The following is a 19780-nucleotide window of genomic DNA, read 5'->3' on the forward strand; positions in this document are numbered from 1 at the left end:
TGCCTGGCTCCTGTGCTTACCCCTACGTTCCCGATTGTTCGGCTAGGTGGTAAAGGGAGCACCTCTGCGATTGTTACTGCCGGATCAGCCGGATGTGTACCTCAGACTGGGTGAAGCCGAAAGCTAGCGTTCTTAAGGGAATATTCAGTCGGTGAACTAAAAGATGACCTTTTTACTTATTTATGTATATGCCCCCAGATGATTTTCCTGCGTTTGCAGTCCGGACATGCACTTTAGGGCATGCCTCCCAGAGAAAGGAACCCCTAACGGAACTATTCTCTCTGGAAGATGTTTCTTACTAACCATGTAATATAACATAACTAGTTGGGCACTTGTCTGATAAAGCACTAATGACCCCTACGCCTGGTCTCCATGCATACCCCGGTTCTTACATAACCGGTAGGGTATTCGGACACACTCCGGACCGTCAGGTCCTGAGGTTGAAGCGAAAAGGTCGGCAACGACAAACGATCTACAATCCGGCTAGAAGGCATTACACATGTCAATTAAAAATTACATAGTCACTCTGACTGATTGTATTCCTCTTCAATACCATCTAACAGGCTGTCTAACTTACAGTCATGCTGGGAATACTTTGCGGCCAATTCTACTTGGTCGTACACTAAGCTTACAGGGATCTCCTTCCCGTCAGGCCCCACAGGTCCGACCTCGGCCATGTGGTTTGGGTCAGACTTCGTGTACCGCGTCTTCACCATGGCCCAGGCCTCCCTAGCGCCTTGTCGGCAGGCCGATATCTTCCACAACCGGAAGCGCCGCCGAGCTCCCTTAAGCTTCTCCGAAAGCTCTCCAAGGCCCTCGGGCATGGAGTGGGAAGGCCATAAGGCTTGGGCAACGCCTCGCATCGCCTGCCGAACTCGCTCGTGCAGTTGCGAGAGCTCGGGAAGAAGGTCACCCATAGAACCGGGCATCTCCTCTGCAGGACGACCCGTTAGCATACCTACAGACATTACTCTGTTAGTCGACTTCCTCGCCGAACTCTTTTCTTTCAAAGATTCGCTTAAGCACTTACTAAATATGCCGCGTCGAAGCCGCTGATTCTCCTTAGTAGAGTCCGACAGCTGGCCACGAACATCTTTAAGTTCAACGTCCAGCTTGGTGTTGGCATCCTGAAGCTCATTCTTCTCCCGCCTCACCCTTGTCAACATACTCTCACCGGCCTTTAGCCGGCGTAAGAGTTGTTGCCTCTCCGGATCCAGTCCGGCGCCATCTGCAATATGATTTGGCAGATTCATACCCACGCCGCACTTCGCAAGATATTAATCTTTCGAAGTGTATCTTACCAGAGGGGGTCTCTTTAGGCTCCCCTGCCGCGGCTAGTGCGGCCTCCAGTTGGGCTTTGCACTCTTTCAGCTCCTGGGACAGTACGGTATTCTTCTCTGTAAGAACCTGCATAACAAATGATCCTTAAACCAGTTACTCTAACTGTTTCAAGTCTCGGGGGCTACTGGTATATACATATATATTTACCAAAATTTTCTTACCCGTATGTCTTTTACATATTGCTCCGTGGCTCTGGTTAAACCATTTTGAGCGGCACGGAGGTACGCATCTCCCGAATTGAAGGCATCTAATGCCTCTCGGGAGAAACAAGCGTCGCGAAGAACTGTCCGGCGACGCCTGTGGTTCATGGCACTCTCCACCTCGGAATTGGTGGCAGACAGCCTGTCCGCATCCTCTGTCGGAGGAGCGTCCGGTGCGCGCCTCGTGTTCGCTCCCGCTTCCGGGCCAGGCGTTGGAGCCTGGCTGGTGGAGGCGCGGTTGGCAACCTCTCCGGATGTAGTCCGGCGAGGTCTCTTCGTCCTGAAGATAGCACGAACGTTAATATGCCCTGAAGAAATAACACCAGGGAAAAAGAGGATGCGCTATACCTTTGCGCCGGCATCCCAGTCCGGACTACATTCCTTTTTGCCCCACGGGGCCCTGCGGCCCCTCGTTGGCTAGCCGCCGCAGGTTCGGCCTCCCGCCTTGGAAACCTCCCCTGCAAAACACGGTCGTTGTCAGGAAAACTGAAATGCGTGAGAATGGATTCCTTCTCAAAGGGATGAGACTCCGCTCTCTGTTACCTGGGAGGCCGGGATTAACCCTGGGTAATCAGCCGTAATGGCCACCAAGGTATTGTCCTTGCTTAACTGATGAAACACCCCGTCAATCAACTCCACCGATATATCCGGATCCTCTTCGGAGTCCGGATCGAGGGACCGTTCTGGATCCTCGGGTTGTGGGGGACGGCTGTTTATATCCTTTACTTCCTGACGCAGTTCCTGCGTTGAAATCGTTGGACTACATATTTAATCATGGGAATATAAAGCGGATGGGCAGGCACAATTGTTCACTTACCCAACTCGGGGGGTTGTACATACTAAATCCGCCCTGCGGGTTGACGCGGAGGAATTCCTCCTCTTCTCCCTTGTACAAAGAGGATAAGATCTTTACTAGAGCGGCAGCTGAGGCTGGCCCCTTACGACCGTAACGGGTGGCGTCATCCTCCCCGTTAAAATCCCACATGGGGTGGCCTCTATATTGAAGCGGCTGCACCCCCCGCATAATGCATGCGGCCATGACTCCAATCATGGTTAGTCCGGAATGAGCCAATAGTCTTATCCGGCCCATCAGGCGAAGGACATCCCTGTCGCTTTCTCTCTGAGAGCTCCGCGGACGCCAGCTCAGGCGTTTCTTTAAGGGAGCACTGTTGAATTCGGGGAGACCGACCCGGATAGGGTCCGGTAGCGGGACATCATCTATATAAAACCATTCCGAAGGCCAGTCCTCGGACGCCTTCTTTGGGGTTCCGGATAGATATCCGGTCCCGGCGATACGCCACACTTCGGCTCCGCCCACTTGATATATAGACCCCTCTTGAGAGCGGGGCACCAGACAGAATAATCTCTTCCACAGCGTGAAATGAGCCTCAACACCCAAGAATAGCTCGCAAAGAGCGACGAAGCCTGCGATATGCAATATAGAGGTGGGCGTGAGATCGTGCAGCTGGAGGCCGTAGAACTCCAGAAGCCCACGGAGAAATGGATGGATTGGAAATCCAAGTCCTCTTACTAGATAAGGGACGAGGCACACCCGCTCTCCTTTGGAGGGACTGGGGGTGCTCTCCGCTTGCTCTCCGCCATTATAGGTGGCGAGTCCGGCTCGGACCGGGACCATATAGGCCTGAGGGAGAAATCCCTTGGCCTGAAGCGACACTAGCTCGCTGTGCGGGATGGAGCACCTCTCCCAGTCTCCAGGTTTAGGACTGGAAGGGCGAGAGGAGGAGCTGCGACGGCTGGCCATGTTGGAATGAACCTTTGCTGGAGGCGCTTTGATGATTACTCGCGGAGAGGAGAAGGTGTGGTTTGGATCTAAATCCCCATCCCATTAAATAGGTGGCTCGTTTATGCGGCTAGGGGTGTGAATGTAAAAACACCCCGACTTTTCACATTCGTTTGACACGTGGAAGACGGCCATTATTGGGCGTGGAAGCCAAGGTGCGCTACATTATGAAAATCGGACATTATTCAGCAGGTACACGGAATTTGGAGAAGAACCCGCCTTGCAATGCCGAAGACAATCTGCGCGCCGGACTCGTCGTCATTGAAGCCTGGTTCGGGGGCTACTGAGGGAGTCCTGGATTAGGGGGTGTTCGGGTAGCCGGACTATACCTTCAGCCGGACTCCAGGACTATGAAGATGCAAGATTGAAGACTCCGTCCCGTGTCTGGATGGGACTTTCCTTGGCATGGAAGGCAAGCTTGGCGATGCGTATATTCAAGATCTCCTACCATTGTAACCGACTTTGTGTAACCCTAACCCTCTCCGGTGTCTATATAAACCGGAGGGTTTTAGTCCGTAGGACAACTTCATCATACAACAATCATACCATAGGCTAGCTTTTAGGGTTTAGCTTCCTTGATCTCGTGGTAGATCTACTCTTGTACTACCCATATCATCAATATTAATCAACCAGGACGTAGGGTTTTACCTCCATCAAGAGGGCCCAAACCTGGGTAAAACATTGTGTCCCTTGTCTCCTGTTACCATCCGGCCTAGACGCACAGTTCGGGACCCCCTACCCGAGTTCCGTCGGTTTTGACACTGACAAGGTTCCTCGGCCGCAAGAAAACGCTCCAGTGCTCTCGGCGATAGTTCACGGACATCAAGGGTAGGCTCCGCCCCTGTAAAGGGCCTCGGTGGCCACCGCAGGCTGCCGCGCCTTCGCTCCCGAGCAGAGCACCGTCATTTGGCTAGGCAAGCTTCAAGCAACCAACCCTGAGGAGAAGAAAGCCAAGGCCAAGGACGTGAAGCGCAAGGGAGTGGTCGTGCTCGCAGCGGAGCCGGATATGAAGCACGGCCGGGACAATCCCGAGTCGTTCAAAAACAGCCAACCATTCTGCGCCTTCCACAATGTACACAGCCACAACACCAACGACTGTCAAGAGCTCAAGGCCATTCGAGATGGACGCTTCGGTTGATGCCCCTAGCGCAACGATCGGGGCTACGGCCAAGGAGGAGGACGAGGCGGCAGACGCTGGGACGATCGCGGCCCCTGCCAGCAGTGGCGCGACCAGCCTCGTGAGGACCACTAATAGGAGCAGCCTCGTGAGGGCGCCTGACGCGGCCAGCCTTGCGAGGACCATCCTCAGGGCGATCCTGGCCTCCCTCCGCTGCCGCCACCACCAAGAAGGAATGATGACCACCATCTGGACGAGGGGGCTAGGGGCTTCCAGGAACCATGTGCTATTGCCTACATCTTGGGCAGAGCTCAGGCCCCAGCATCTCAATGTATCTTCAAGCAGTTTGCTCGCGAGGTGAACGCGGACCTTCCTAGTCTTGAGGCCATGCGCCTGCTCAAGTGGTCCAAGTGTGCCATCATTTTCATCTCGACGAATCAGCTCAAGTGCGTGGCCACTGCTGGCGTCCTCCCGATGCTCTGTTCACCCGTCATCAACAATGTCCAAGTCACCAGGACCCTCATCGATGGCGGCGCAGGGCTTAACGTCATGTCCGTCGAGACGTTCGACAGCCTTCAAGTGCCCTATGATCAGCTGCAGCCAACCAAGCCCTTCTCAGGAGTGACTGACGGCTCCACCACCCCGATAGGGCAGGTCCGCCTCCCTGGCACTTTCGTACAGCGCAACAACTACCGCACCGATCTCATCGACTTTGATGTTGCTCACATCCGTCTGCCTTACAATGCCATCCTTGGGTATCCAACCCTAGCCAAGTTCATGGCAGTTACCCACCATGGCTACAACGTCCTCAAAATGCCAGGAAGCGGCAGGATCATCACAGTCCCATGTGAATAAAGAGATACAGTGTGCTCCCTCGAGCGCGCCTTCCAGGCCGCAGCAATCCAAGACCCTGACAAGAAGGGCGCGTAACCTCCTGAGGCCACCCCAAGAAGAAGAAGCAACTACTCCGCACAGGGCTTCAGGGGAGCGGCGCCTCTAGCGGTGCCACATCAGGATCAGCGCCCGCACCTGGGGCGCCTCCCTCTCTCGCATAGGAAGGCGCACCCGGTGCCCTCCTCGGGCAGGGCTCGGGGGCTCTCTGACCTAGCCGACATCATGAGGAAGGGGCTCAGGCACCACATGGAGGCGTGCTTCGTGGCACATTTCCCTCAGGAGAGCACTGGGCAAGGAGCACCCGACGCTCAGGAGTTCATCGCCAAGACCACTCAGGAGATGCAGGATGCAAGGGCCATGCGCGACGACCGCCGCCCACCTGGCGCAGGTCCCCATCCAGGCGAGGATGGTGGGGTGCGCATCTGCATCGACATCCCAGGGCTCAACAAGGCCGCATCTCAGGAGCGCTTCTGGCCTTCGCGCGTGGGACGTTGCGAGCGCCAACCTCACAGCTATGTCTGCATGCCATTCGGCCTGCCAACCATGGCGGCCGCCTTCTAGCGCAACCTGCGGAGTGTCCTGGCGACCCAGGAGGCCAGGCATCACGCGGTCCTTGCGGAGATGGAGACAGTCCTCAGGAACCCACCTGAGCCCCAGAGCCTCCCGAGGCTCAAGGTCTTGGCGGCTCGTGAGGAGCGACTTGGCGGATTCGATATCGCGGTGGCCGCTCCCGGTCACCCCGATGATTATGACCTAAATCTGTCATCGGGCCGCATCTAGGTGATCGCTCCTCTAACCACTCTAGCCCTAGAGCTGGAGCAGGCCACGCCATCCGGAGACGGAAGGGTTAACCCCACCTCGGAGGCCGCAGATTCCACGGCGTTGGAGCCATACATGGACCTGGTCTCACACGAGGCCTATGCCACCGGAACGCCGGACTCGTCTCCGGCCGCATGTTCCGAACCGTGTGAGCCCGCAGACGTCGAGCTTGATCGTTTATCGATCTTCAAATTCAGCGCCGCAGACATCTTCCAGCACTCACCTTTGGGCGATGCACCAAATTCATTAAAAAAACCTGTCCTTCGCGGAGGACTCCCAGCTGAACTATATCCGGCTCAAACTAGGGGCTGACGATGGAGAACTTTACTTCCCACCCATCACCCACTTCATAGCCACAGTCGAGGATTCGACCGATACACTGGAATATGAATCCGAGAATATCGACGGCATGGACAATGATGCCGATGACAACGAAGACCCCGTTGATACAACTAATGAACAAGATGAACGGGGAGATAGGCAGGCCACACACGAAGATTCAGAGGATGACAATTACCTTCCGCTCTCTGAGGATGAGGTGGGCCTCGGCATTGAAAATTTCATCATGCCTAAGGAACCTCGTGAGCAGGAGCGCTTTAAGCGCCAACTAATAGCCACTGCAAGGAGCCTAAAAAAGAAGCAGCAGCAGCTTCAAGCTGAACAAGATCTGCTCAATGATAGATGGACCGAAGTCCTAGCCGCCGAATATTACGGCCTTAGTGGACCAGCCAAAAGCTACCCGGAGCATAGATTGCTATCCCAGAGCGACGATGAGGCGCTGGAGCCCGTACCATCATCGCACAATGCAGCAGGTCGACCACAACTGGGCCCAGGTAAAGCGCCAACTCAAGCCAAATACCAGACCGCCCTACCTCGCAGTAAAAGCAAGAACAAAACAGCTCGGGGTTACACATACGACCGTTAAAAAGACTCGGGTAGCAAAGCAGAGCACTCAAGATCGATCTACTGATCGCGAGGACATACCTCGACACATAACGATGGCCACCTATTCGGACGTGAAAAACCTAGCCACACCCAGGCCGAAAATCACAAATGGACTATGTCGGAGTTACGCCGCAATGTGGCCAAACATAGAGGCGTCGTACACCCTCCTTGCTTCACAAATGAAGTAACGGAGCATGAATTCCCAGACGGTTTCAAACCCATGAATATCGGATCGTACGATGGAACAACGGATCCTGCGGTATGGATCAAGGACTTCCTCCTCCATATCCACATGGCCCGCAGAGACGACCTTCATGCCATCAAATACCTACCACTAAAACTCAAAGGACCAGCTCGCTACTGGTTAAACAGTCAGTCAGAAAATTCTATCGGCAGCTGGGAGGATTTGGAGGATGCCTTTGACAACGACTTCCTAGGAACATATGTCAGGCCACCGGACGTCGATGACTTAAGTAATATTTTCCAGCAGCCCGGATAGTCAGCCAGGAAGCTCTAGACCAGGTTCCTAGTTAAAAAGAACCAAATCGTCGACTGTCCGGACGCGGAGGCCCTTGCGGCCTTTAAACATAGCGTCCGGGATGAATGGCTTGCACGCCACCTCGGTCAAGAAGGACCTAGATCCATGACAGCCCTTACCGCTCTAATGACCCGCTTTTGTGCGGGAGAAGACAGCTGGCTCGCTCCTAGAAGCAACAGCGCCAGCGACTCGGGCACTTAAGAAATCCGAGACGGCAATGGCAAGCCATGACGAAGCATGCACAACAGTCGCAATGATAATGAAAGATCACGCAACTTAGCGGTCAACGCTGGATTTAGCAATCCCAAGCTCAGTCAATGGAAAAAGCCATTCAAGGCAAACAGAGACGGACCATGCAAACTAAACAGGATATTGGACCGGCCCTGACAGATTCATGGCCACCCCAATAAACCAGCTAATCACACCAACAGAAGCTATTGGGTCCTCAAGCAGGCTGGCAAGCTCAACACCGGACATAATGGAAATGGGCCACCAGGCAACAGGGACAACAGAGCGGCTCACCAGCTAAATGCCGGAGAGCGGAAGAAATTTACCCCTGAAGATCGATCAAATTCAGAACATAAATAGCAGTTCGACTTCTGCTGCCCATCTCGTACACCCGTTAAAACTATACCACGCATACATAATTACGCACTCAAGATACCATGGGCATTGACGGAAGCACAATACAGACAAATCTGCAGGCACTCCGGTAACATTCTTTAACCGATTTCCTCTTTTGTTTTGTTTCATTATCTCCTAAAAGCAGGTGGCGCAATGGGGAAGCACCTACGACCGACCCCATAGGAGTTCGGATCCGTACACTCACCTACGGGGCTACTCCCTTCAAGGATTCCGATCCCCTCGCTGAGCACAGGCGACGCAGACGTGCGTCAGGAGGTCCAAAATAACTTTATGTAGACCGCACTCTCTTTCCGAGCCTGTAACATGCCTTTTTCCTCTGCCTTCAACCCAGGGCATATCAAATTGTCGGGGTGGTGGCCTTTATGTATATCAAGTAACGATTAGCACATCACTCAGGTCCCAGTTGAAATTATCTGAATTAATAACTCGTGTCTTTTCACAAAATGAATATGCCTCCTATGGTTTTTTCATCGATAAACCCTGGCTTAACTTGCCAGGGGCTCAGTACGGGAACAAATGAGTTGTCAACAAACTCCAAACAGCTTTCACAGCGTAATTCGGCGTCGCGAGTTTGGCCTTATATGCATTAGCTCCGAATCATGTCTTGGGTCAATAGTTGGGTTGCCCAGCTCCTGTGCTTGCTATCCTACGTTCTGCTCTATCGGCTAGGGTAGTAAAGGGAGAACTACTGCGATTTAGCTACCGGTTCACCCGGTGACGCACCTCAGTAGAGAAAGCAGAAAACTGACTATCATGATGCGGCGAGAGCTGGTCAACCACTCGATGACTTATCGGAATATCTAGCGATTCCTCCATGTCACACGAAGGACCTCTTTTCTGGTCAATTATGTAAACGCATCGTATCAGTAAGCCGCATACATACCAGGGGCTATGTCGTAGACCCACCATAAAACTCCTATGGCTAAGTGAAAGTGGAAACACACTATAGTCTGGTTGCCTGGTTCGCCGCATTGACACCTCCTTCACGAACCAAGACGTTGGGTCAAGAGTGATCAGATGCTTTTTCGAACACCCCTATACTTCCTACAAGGGGTCTGAAGCCGACGACTGAAAAGCTTCCAGATTATATTAAAACGGTCGCACAGGAGGAACACAAGCTTTCGAGCAACATATACAAATAGATTTACTATAAAATCGTCTTGTACAATTCTCATACACTTAACTCGAACATTATGTCCTTCGAGCATTGACCCTATATCAAGCAGGCGGCTACAAGGACGTCTTCAAAATAATGCTCCGGGTCGTGGCGGTCCTTGCCCTTGGGTGGACTCTTCACCGCAATGTCGATGGCCTTCATATTCCCCCAGAACGTCTTGACTCGGGCAAAAGCCATCCGTGCACCCTCGATGCACACCAACCGCTTCACAGCGTCGATACGCGGCACTGCGTCAACAAGACGATGCACCAAGCTGAAGTAACTGTTCGGGACAAGCTCAGTTGGCCATAACCGGATTATGACGTTCTTCATGGCAGCACCGGATATCCTATGAAGCTCGGCCCACTGGGACATCTGCTCATTCAGCAAAAGGGGGAGCTTCGAGGCACCGAATTGTGACCAGAACAGTTTCTCCATTGCGTACCCATCTCGCGCCTGATAATACTGCACCGCATCGGCAGAACTCTTCGGCAAGTCTAAAAACTCGTCCAGAGAACTCCACAATTGGTTCAGCTGAGTATAGTTCGGATCGCCGAACTTAGCCTGTAGCAAAAATGGCTTACCAGCTGCAATCTCCCTAGCTTGCCGGATGTCCTCACGGGCTACTCTGGATTCAGACCGTGCTTCTCTCGCCTATCATAGGGCCTTGTCAATTTCAGCCATTTTGGCTTCATTCTCCTTCTCCAGGAGTTCACACCGGCTAGCAGCACTTTTTAGCCCGAGCGCCATCATGGATATCTTCTCCTCGTCTTGACGCCGAGCAGCTCGTTCGACTTTTAAGTCAGTCGATGCCTTCTCGGCGGCTGCATTACTACACCGGGCCTACTCCTTGGCCTGGGCTAGCTCCACCCAAAGAATTTCAACAGCGGCAGCACCATCTATAGCCAGGCACAACTTTCAGCATCATGCTTATATCACAAAAATGTATGTGCAGGGACTGCTCTGAATAGATACCTTGTGACTCGTCAAGACGCATATTGATTAACGCAATGTCATCCCCGGCTACATCAAGCTTCCATTGCAGTTCGGCAATATCCGCAGTCTGGGCAGTAGCCAGGGGGAAGCAGCCTATGTTCAAATTTAATCAGATTAGTCCTCAGATATTTCTTTCGATCCTACGATTCGCTTCCTATGGGAAGCCAACCTGAGTCTCAGGGGCTACTGTCTATACACAGGTCTATTTTCTGAATAAAACACAATTCCACATATTACAGTACAAACCTCAAAGACTCTCAGCAGACTCGCAAAAGCCTCATCCAATCCGCTCTTTGCGGACAGGACCTTTTTAACCACCACACCCATCAAGGTATGATGTTCCTCTGAAACGGATGCCTGCCGCAGCATTTTCGTTAAGATATCCGGCACCTCTGGGTCTCCGGAGGCAGCCGCAGGACTACGATCACCTTTTGAAGGGATCCGTTTATTTGTATTTGGCCGCATTCCGAATTTTTCGGGGTCTTCATTGTTGTTCCCCGGACTCTGGACCGCCGAAGTATCGCCTTCGTGTATCCCTTGCGCCACTTGTTAGTCGGGGGAGACCCTCCGCGACGACATCTCAAGGTCGTCTGTCCTACTGGACGGAGAAGCCGGTGGGGGCGTCTCGCTTTCCATCATCTCTGGGAGATGGTCCCCCGAGGAGGAGGATTGTCGAAGGGGACTGCGCGCTGAGCTGCAAAAAATATATATTCCAGGCATCATAAGAAAAGAACGGGATAGGTTTAAAACAACCCTGTTCACTTTTGATTTGTCTAGAGACTCGTCCTTGTCATGAGACTGCGCTTCGATGTCCTCCAGGCCCGGGCCGCCCTCCATAGGCATCTTGCCTCGCTTAGGAGCCCACTTCTCCCAATCTTCAGAGGCAGCCCTCTTCTTCCTGGGAGGGAAGGAGATAGTGGCCCCCCTTCACGTTTGTCTTCGGATGAGGGGATTTTTATTCCACCGGACACAAAGTCCGACGTTCCCTGTGAATAGAGGCCATCCTTGGTCCTCTTTCCCTCTGTGTCATCCTCTTTCTCCGGCATCTGGTATGGTGATGGGGCCAACATCATTGTTAGGACCAGATTCGCTGGACCCTCGGGCAGAGGGGCCGAACACATAATCAGTTCCTCCTTCTTTATCCAGACCTGGAAAAAGATAGCTTGCTTACTATCGTATTACTGTACGCATGACTACAAAGTATTCGAAAGCCAAGTGCTTACCAAGGTATCCGGACGATTATAGCTAAGGCTAGCATCCTCAGCAGTATCCAGCCAATGTTTCCCCTTCCGAAAAAATAGCTTCTACTTCCCTTCATGTGTGGCGCCGAAGAAGTGATGGAGGGTTTGTGGTCCTTCTAGATTAAACTCCCACATGCGGCGAGGCGAACTAACATCACTTGGATCACACTGATGAGATCGATATCCCTCTCGAGGAGGCTTCGAATGCGGCTTTGTAAGGTCCGCACTTCATCCACTAATCCCCAGTCTAGCCCCTTGTTGACCCATGACGCTAGCCATAACGGTGGGCCGGGACGGAAGGTGGGGGCAGCTACCCATTTATTACCACGGGGCTCTCTGATATAAAAGCACTCCCGCTGCTAGTAATTGGAAGCCTCGAAACAAGAACCTTTTGGCCAGGGAGTGTTGGCAAGTTGGCTGATTATAGCACCGCTGCACTCCGCCTGTTCCCTGTCGACTACCTTGGGCTTTAGACTAAAGGTTTTGAGCCATAAGCCGAAGTGTGGGGGGATTCGAAGGAAGGCCTCGCATGTAATGATAAACGCCGAGACATGGAGGATAGAGTCCGTGGCAACATCGTGAAAATCTAGTCCGTAATAAAACATTATCCCTCGGACAAAGGGGTGAAGAGCAAACCCTAACCCCCGGAGGAAGTGGGAGACAAATACCACCCTCTCGCCGGATCTGGGGGTCGTGGTATCTTGTCCTTGAGCAAGAAGCCAGTGGTGGATCTCTATGGTCGGATATTTGGCCGCCCGAAGCTTTGTGATATCCTCCTCTGTAACAGAGGAAGACACCCATCGGCCTTGGGAGATGGATCCGAACAAGATGGGAAGGCTGAAAGCTATGGAGTCGAACCTTGGGTGCCGGAACTCAGGGTTGGGGAGGCTTAAGAGAGGTTTGGCATAAAAAGACGGCCCTTGGTTCCTTTATATACACCTCCGATATTGAACGTCTCCTCCTAAGCCTAAGAACCTGCCTATTTCTAAGGAATCTTTCTCGCGGGACGGTTGGGTTACCCATGCACGTATTGATGAAAATCCCGTAATAAGGGGACACGATCTCTGCTTTGACAAGACGTGCCAATGACAACTGCGTCTCGAAACATGGGGTGAAAAAGGGTTCGAAATTACGACTGGACAGGCGTGGTGTTGCATTACTAAAGTTGTCAGCAGATTGGGCTTGTGTGTTATTATATTCTCTCTGCAATTGTGTGCGGTGTGTGTTACAGGTCCGGACATGATCAATTCGTCTAGAGACTATTCGGGAGTTCAGAAGGAGGAACCCTCCTTGCAATGCCGAAGACAACACTAAGCGCCGGATACCTTGTCATTGAAGCCAGGTTCAGGGGCTACTGAGGGAGTCCTGGACTAAGGGGTCCTCGGGCGTCCGGCCTGTTATCTATGGGCCGGACTGATGGCTTGTGAAGATATGAAGACCGAAGACTGTACCCGTGTCCGGATGAGACTCTCCTTGACATGGAAGACAAGCTTGGCGAACAACTATGAAGACTCCCTCTTATGTAACCGACTCTATGTAACCCTAGATCCCCCCGGTGCTTATATAAACCGGAGGGTGTAGTCCAGAAAGGATATACTCAATATCTTAGTCATACAAGCTATACTTCTAGGGTTTAGCCATTAAGATCTCTTCGTAGATCAACTCTGGTAATACTCATATTCATCAATATCAATCAAGCAGGACGTAGGGTATTACCTCCATCAAGAGGGCCCGAACCTGGGTAAAACTTCGTGTCCCCCGTCTCTTGTTACCATCAACCTTAGACGCACAGTTCGGGACCCCCTACTCGAGATCCGCCGGTTTTGACACCCGACAGCGGGGTCGGGCCCTGCCGACGTAGAACACTAGGCCTACTTTCGCATCTCCTTTCTATAAGCTGTTTGCGCGTCAAGGGGGACTCTTGAGCATCGCGACTCAGGAGCCTAACTGGCCACGTAGCCCCTCACTTCTTGGTCCTTCCTAGTGATCCGGACGGCCCAAAGGCAGCTAAGGTATGCGCGGGGTCGGGCCCTACCGACGCAGAACACCAAAGCAAACGGAAAGGAAATCGCGGAATTTCAAACAAATATTACAAGACATACTGTTTCTCGAATACCAAGCACAAGTTTAAACGCCTCCACGAGGCATGGTTCATGTTGCAGAAGCAAAGCAGGAAAAGGAGCCATCGGCAAGTCATCCCATCATCCCTGGACGCCACAGTCGCTTGCAAGAGGCATCCCTTCGATGGTGATGCCGCCCTCACCTGAGCTGCCAGCTAGAGTTGCAGGTTCAGCAGTGTCACTAGTTGGGAGCGCAGGGTCGAAGGCGTGGAACTTCTTCAGCAGAGCCTCCACCTGGCCCTTCACGGCTTCGGCAGCAGCTGCATAGCGCTCGCCATCCAAAGGCTCCAACATCTCGTCAAGGTTGGGGGCAGGATCATGAAGATAGAGGTGGCTGAAGACGCGCGTCAACGTGGCCGAGGAAAGTGTGCGGGCTTCTCCTTCCACCAAGGGGCCGATTCCGCCCAGGACCTCTTCAAGCGCCCCGACCAGATGAGGAAGCAGTTGTGTGGGGCCCTCATCAACAGTGGCTAACGGCTCCTCCAAGCCCTTCTCGTAGAGTGCCCGCAGCGCCACGTGGGACATCTCCTCGAGGGACTTGAAGGCCGCGCGGTCCTCGGCCAGGACCTTCGCCTTGGCGTCAAGCTCGGCCTTCTCCGCCTTCACCTTCTACTCCAGCTTCTCCAGCCGGCGACGCTCCATGGCATGTGCCTTCGCCAACTGCTCCAGCTCGGCATCGCGACCCCTGATGGTGTCCTCTCAGGACATCATCTTCTCCTCCTCGGCCTTGCGGTCTCGAGGTTCGGTCGCATGCTCATTGTGCATGGTCTCCAGCTCGGCCTCCAGCGACCGCCAGCGATCCTAGGAGGCCCCAACGTCCTTCAACACCACCTCACGAGCAGCCATGGCTTGGGTGGCGGCCTACTTGTCCTTCTTGGAGGCCGCCGCAGCTCGGCTCAATGCCGCCCGGATGGACGGATAGGAGTGAAGGCAGCCTGAAATCAGCTCCAGGCGCCCGGCCGCCAGGTGACGGTTGGTGCCTTGCAGATCCCCTCGCAGCAGGGTCAGCGCGGAGAGAGCGCGCTCCAGGATGTTAGGGGAGGCGGAAGGATCCAAGGTGAGTAGTGCGGCAGAAGGAGGAGGAGACAACATCGTCACCATGGCCTGAGAGGCTAGGAGCTCCTGGACTTGGGGGACCCCAGGAACCGAGCCGGACGTCGGCACCTCCGGAGCCAGCGGGGCTATGGGGGCTGCCCCCTGTGGAGGACGCTCCACCATGTCTCGCGAGGACGATCAAGCCGGGGAAGCGCGAGCGCTCTCACTGCCGTTCCCCGCGGAGGAGGGTGCGGCCGCTGAAGGCGATTTGGTCCTGAGAAGTACCGCCACTTCCTCCTTCCTCTTCTTCGCCGCGGGTGTCGGCCTAATTGCGCAACGAAGAAGCGTCAAGAATCAGCAGCAAAAGCAAGGACAGGGCAGGACGAGAAACTTACTGGTCCACCGCGGCATAGTCTCTCCGCTTCCTAAGCTTGAAGCCTGAGAGCCTCGCCGCCTAAGGTGCGGGCGCGCGGCCTCCAGGCGCTGAAGATGGGGCAGCAGATAGGCCGGAAGCAGCTCCAGGCACCATCACAACGGGGGCGTCGTTTTGGGAGATCAGTGCCGACCTTCCCCTCATCGGAACCTCGGCCGATGACCTCCTCCGAGGACTGACCTTGGACCCTGTGGAGCCCCCTGCCACGCGCAGCTCCCCACTTTCCAGGAGAACATCGGCCTTTTCATCATCATTGGGCAGGGTGCGGAGGATGTCGGCCGTGCGCAAAGGGGAGGTCTCCCCCGCCCCTTCGAGGGTCACCTCCGAGTCACACTCCTCCTCCTCCTCTTCTTCCTCCTTTTCCTACGCCCAAGACTCATCGGAAGACACGTCCACCGGAGTCGTTGTCACCGGGACGTTCGAGGGCGCAGGTGGCACGAGCCCACGCCCATCGAAGACGGGCAGAGCAGCGACAACCTTCACCCCATCCAGACGGTGGTACAAGGGAACGAAGGAGTCTGACGAGTACCCTTGGTCGTCCCCAACCAAGGAGCGGAGGGTCGAGTGCAGCTCCTCATCAGAAAGGGCCTCCGGGCATAGGCGGAGGTCGTCCCCTTTGTCTCCAAGCTCCCACTAGGTGTGCGGGCGTGACTGGAGGGGAGCCACACGCTGCTTCATGAATTCTTCTACGATCATGGCCCCCGTCAACTTCGTCGCCCTTGAATCACCAGGCCTCAGGTCGGCGGTCATCCTCTCCAACACATGCGTCGCCCGGGAGTCAGTGAGCTTCGCACGAAGCCACGCCTCGTGGGACACAGACATCTCCGTCGGCAGCACCAGCCAAGGGTGGGCCCGCTTGGCGTCCATCAAGACCCAGTTTCCCCTGCAGCCCTCGGCCTTCGAGATGGCGTTGGTCTTGTTGGCCGTGATGAAGCCAACACACCTAGAGCAGTGGCCCTCCTTGATCCGGAGGAAGAAGAAGTGGCGCAGCAGCGCCACGGACGGCATCACCCCGACATACGCCTCGCAGTAGAAGGTTAAGGTCGATAGGAGGAGGATGGAGTTGGGATGAAGATGGAGAGCGTGGATCTTGTAATGTCTAAGGATGGAGTAGAAGAACTCAGAGAAGGAGGGAACCAGCCCAGCGACGATGCTGCTCATGAAGAAGGGGTAGAAGGTGCTTCCTGAGGCCTCCGGCTCGTCGGAGCCAGTCCGAAGCATGGTCTTTCTCTTCTTATCACCCTCCGATGTCATCAGGAGCACGACAGCAAGGTTCTTCTCCGAAACGCTCGGCGCATCGAGCGTCGGCTCGTACCAAGACGATGAGGGAGTGGCCCGAGCTTTCTTGGGAGCCATTGGCGGCAGGCTTGAAGGAGGATCCGGGCGGATCTGGAGTCTCCGGAAGCAAGGAGGGAGAGAGGGGATCTGGAGCAAGTCGTTGGAAAGCAATGAAGGGAAATACAGCCCACGCCAGTCTTTTGTCGGTCGGGCAGTTGCGAAGGCAGCATCGGGAAGTGGAGACGCCCACATCCCATCAATCGCGACGCGTCAATCGAGGCCGCAAGCTGTTGGGGCCTGCGGCGCTCCACACTTGCCCCTTGTCTTCGCCTCGAAGCCAAGTCCAAGCGCGCCTTGGGCTTGGAGGCTACTGTCGGCGTCCTGGAAACGGGGGTCCCCAGACTTGCCTGCCTACGGGTTGTGATACATGTATTTGAGAGAAACCGGAATATCCATGAAGAAAATAAAAGTTTGTGTGCTTTGACGATCTTTCTGACATTTTATCAATGAAAGGCAGAGGGTAATGATCTTTTCTAGTAGCTTTATTTAATTTTCTAAAATCAATTACCATTCTATAGCCAGTTACTGTTCTTTGTGGAATACGTTCATTTTTATCATTAGGAACAAAAGTAATACTTCCTTTCTTAGGGACACAATGAACATGATTGACCCATTTTCTAGTAGTTTTAGTATTTCAGTTCTTACCGCATCCTTCATCTTAGGATTCAATATTCGTTGGTGATCAACAATGGATTTAGCATCAGGTTCCATATTAATCTTGTGCTGACAAAGAGTGAGAGTAATGCCCTTAAGATCATCAAGCGTATATCCAATAGCAGCATGGTGGTTCTACAGAATTTTTTATATTTTGTCTTCTTCATGTTATGAAAGGTTAGCACTAATGTCTACTCCTAATGTCTCAGTTGGTAGTCTCCGTTCCACGGTTAAATTTCGTCCCACCAACACCGGTTTATTTATGTCCTCCTTCCCACCTCCCACGTCCCAGCGATTCCCCCCGGACCCGTGAACCAACAAAAAAAGAGCGATGCACCCACTAGGTCTAGGCGGCAAACCTCCGGTCGATCCTGAAAAAAATGGTGTGAAAAAATCTACAAAAAAACCCTACGAAAATTAACCAGTCCCTCGCACATACGAGCGATTCCTCCTGCCCTCAAAGCACTCGCATGCACGAGTCCTTGGCCGATGTCCTGCCCTCCTGCCCTCCACGCCACTAATGTCCCCGCCGTTCATTCCCTTCGCCGCCACCCTCACAGTTCAAAGCCGCGCCCGATGTGCAGCCGATCCCGTTGAGGGTCCACCACAGATCACTTTCACGCCTTGGCGACGATCCCCTTCTAGAGTTGCACACTGATCCCCTGATCCGGCGTTGTTCTCGTTGAGTATTGACGATCAGCCACCGAACGGTTCCAGGATCTGCCGCCGAACGGTTCTAGGACCCACCGACGATCGCTTCCAGGACCCGCTGCCGATCGCATCCAGGATCCGCCACCGATCACGACCAGGATCTTCCGTCGAAGAGTGGGGAATATAGGTATTGTACAATACACAGTTTATCATACAACCAACTCATGCTCACACAGGCAATAAAAAGTGTATACACACATGATCTTTACTTTCTAATATGTGACATTAAATTCACTCTGGGAGCGAGAAATTCTATGCTCAGGAAACATCACATTGTAGGCCATAATTCAATCTTCAACTTGTTATTAATTGATCCTGTTGAAATCGAATAAGCTGCTACATGTGCAGAAGCTGCTATTAAGAGTAGAGGTGCTAAAGACTAAAAAGTAGAAGAGTGTTGATCCATTAACTGGCATGTAGGTCACTCTAGACCTAAGCATGTGTAAAATCCTTAATGTTCCCGTGCTCAGTTTAGAGCACATAGCAATTATGATCATTCACAATCTTCAAGTTTGATATTGTGTTGCCTGACCTGCAACATCAACAAGTAGTTAGCTTGCTACCTCGACCCATGCTATTTCAAATATTCTTGCCATCAATCAATAGTAATTTTGTGTCAGGGAGCTACCATTCCATAGGTACGTATGGGGAATTCAAAAAGCAAGGCAAGTGAGCATCAACCAGAAGAGGACTTAACTACATGTATGATGCACTCTATCAGAAATTCCTACACATGCAAGTTGTATGCATAATGTGTTGCAGGCCTTGCGAGCGGGACAAATGTTGAAGCATACACTGCAAGCATCATACCTGTAGCTGAAAATGTTGACGGCAGTTACACGATGGTTCCAGGTATAAGACTGTGTGAATCATGCTGACAATGTTAAGTTTACATGATGCAGACAACCCTCAAATCTCATTCCTATATAATGTAGATTCATTGCCGGCTCCAAGTAATCTAGCACGAAATTATGCGACAGATGAAGCACAAAGTTCAAATGGCATTACCTCATATGACTTGTATCTAATCTAATTTATGCTTAAAGTATTTTATTTTCTAACCATTAACCTAGCTTATGGCTTTTTGTTGTTCTAGTAGTTTTTCATGCTCCTGGTCGTGATGCCTTTCAGGTTTTACTTGTGTCGGATGCAACAACCGGTCACATGACGACCGGAGCTGTAATGAAAATAAACATAACAGATGAAATGATGGAGCAGAAAAACTCCTTGTGGTGAGCTACTTATCAGAATAAAAAAGAGGATTGTACGGTCAACCTCCGATATGAAATCAACCTTCCCTTCCAATGATAGGTATGATTATTTAATGTTTAGTCAATACGATCAAAAAATACCTCATACTTTTCCTGCCTCGACTACTCTCACATATTGTATCTTTAATGACAAAAGAACTTGCTAGCATGCAACGTGGTAACGAGGAACAGAGGCAGCAGAATGGTCCACGACATCCTCTCGGTGATATCACTAATGCTTATCAACCATCCTCTATGGACCTTGATGAAAAAAAAGAGTTGATAAATGCTCGGAGGCGAGCTGCTTATCGAAAGAAGAAAGAGGAGGCTACCGTAAATGTACAAGTAGATGTGCAAAATGTTACCCTGTCCCTCTCGGTGATATCACTAATGGGTTTCAACCAACCTCGGTATACCTTGACGAGAAAAAAGAGCAAATAAAGGCTCGAAAGCAAGTTGCTTTTCGAAAGAAGAAAGAGGAGGCTACCGCCAAGCAACAAGATGAAAATATGTCTGCCCTTATGATATTTGGTAAGAATGTTTTAT

The sequence above is a fragment of the Triticum aestivum genome, chromosome 6A, assembly GCF_018294505.1.
Source record: "Triticum aestivum cultivar Chinese Spring chromosome 6A, IWGSC CS RefSeq v2.1, whole genome shotgun sequence".
Lineage (NCBI taxonomy): Eukaryota > Viridiplantae > Streptophyta > Magnoliopsida > Poales > Poaceae > Triticum > Triticum aestivum.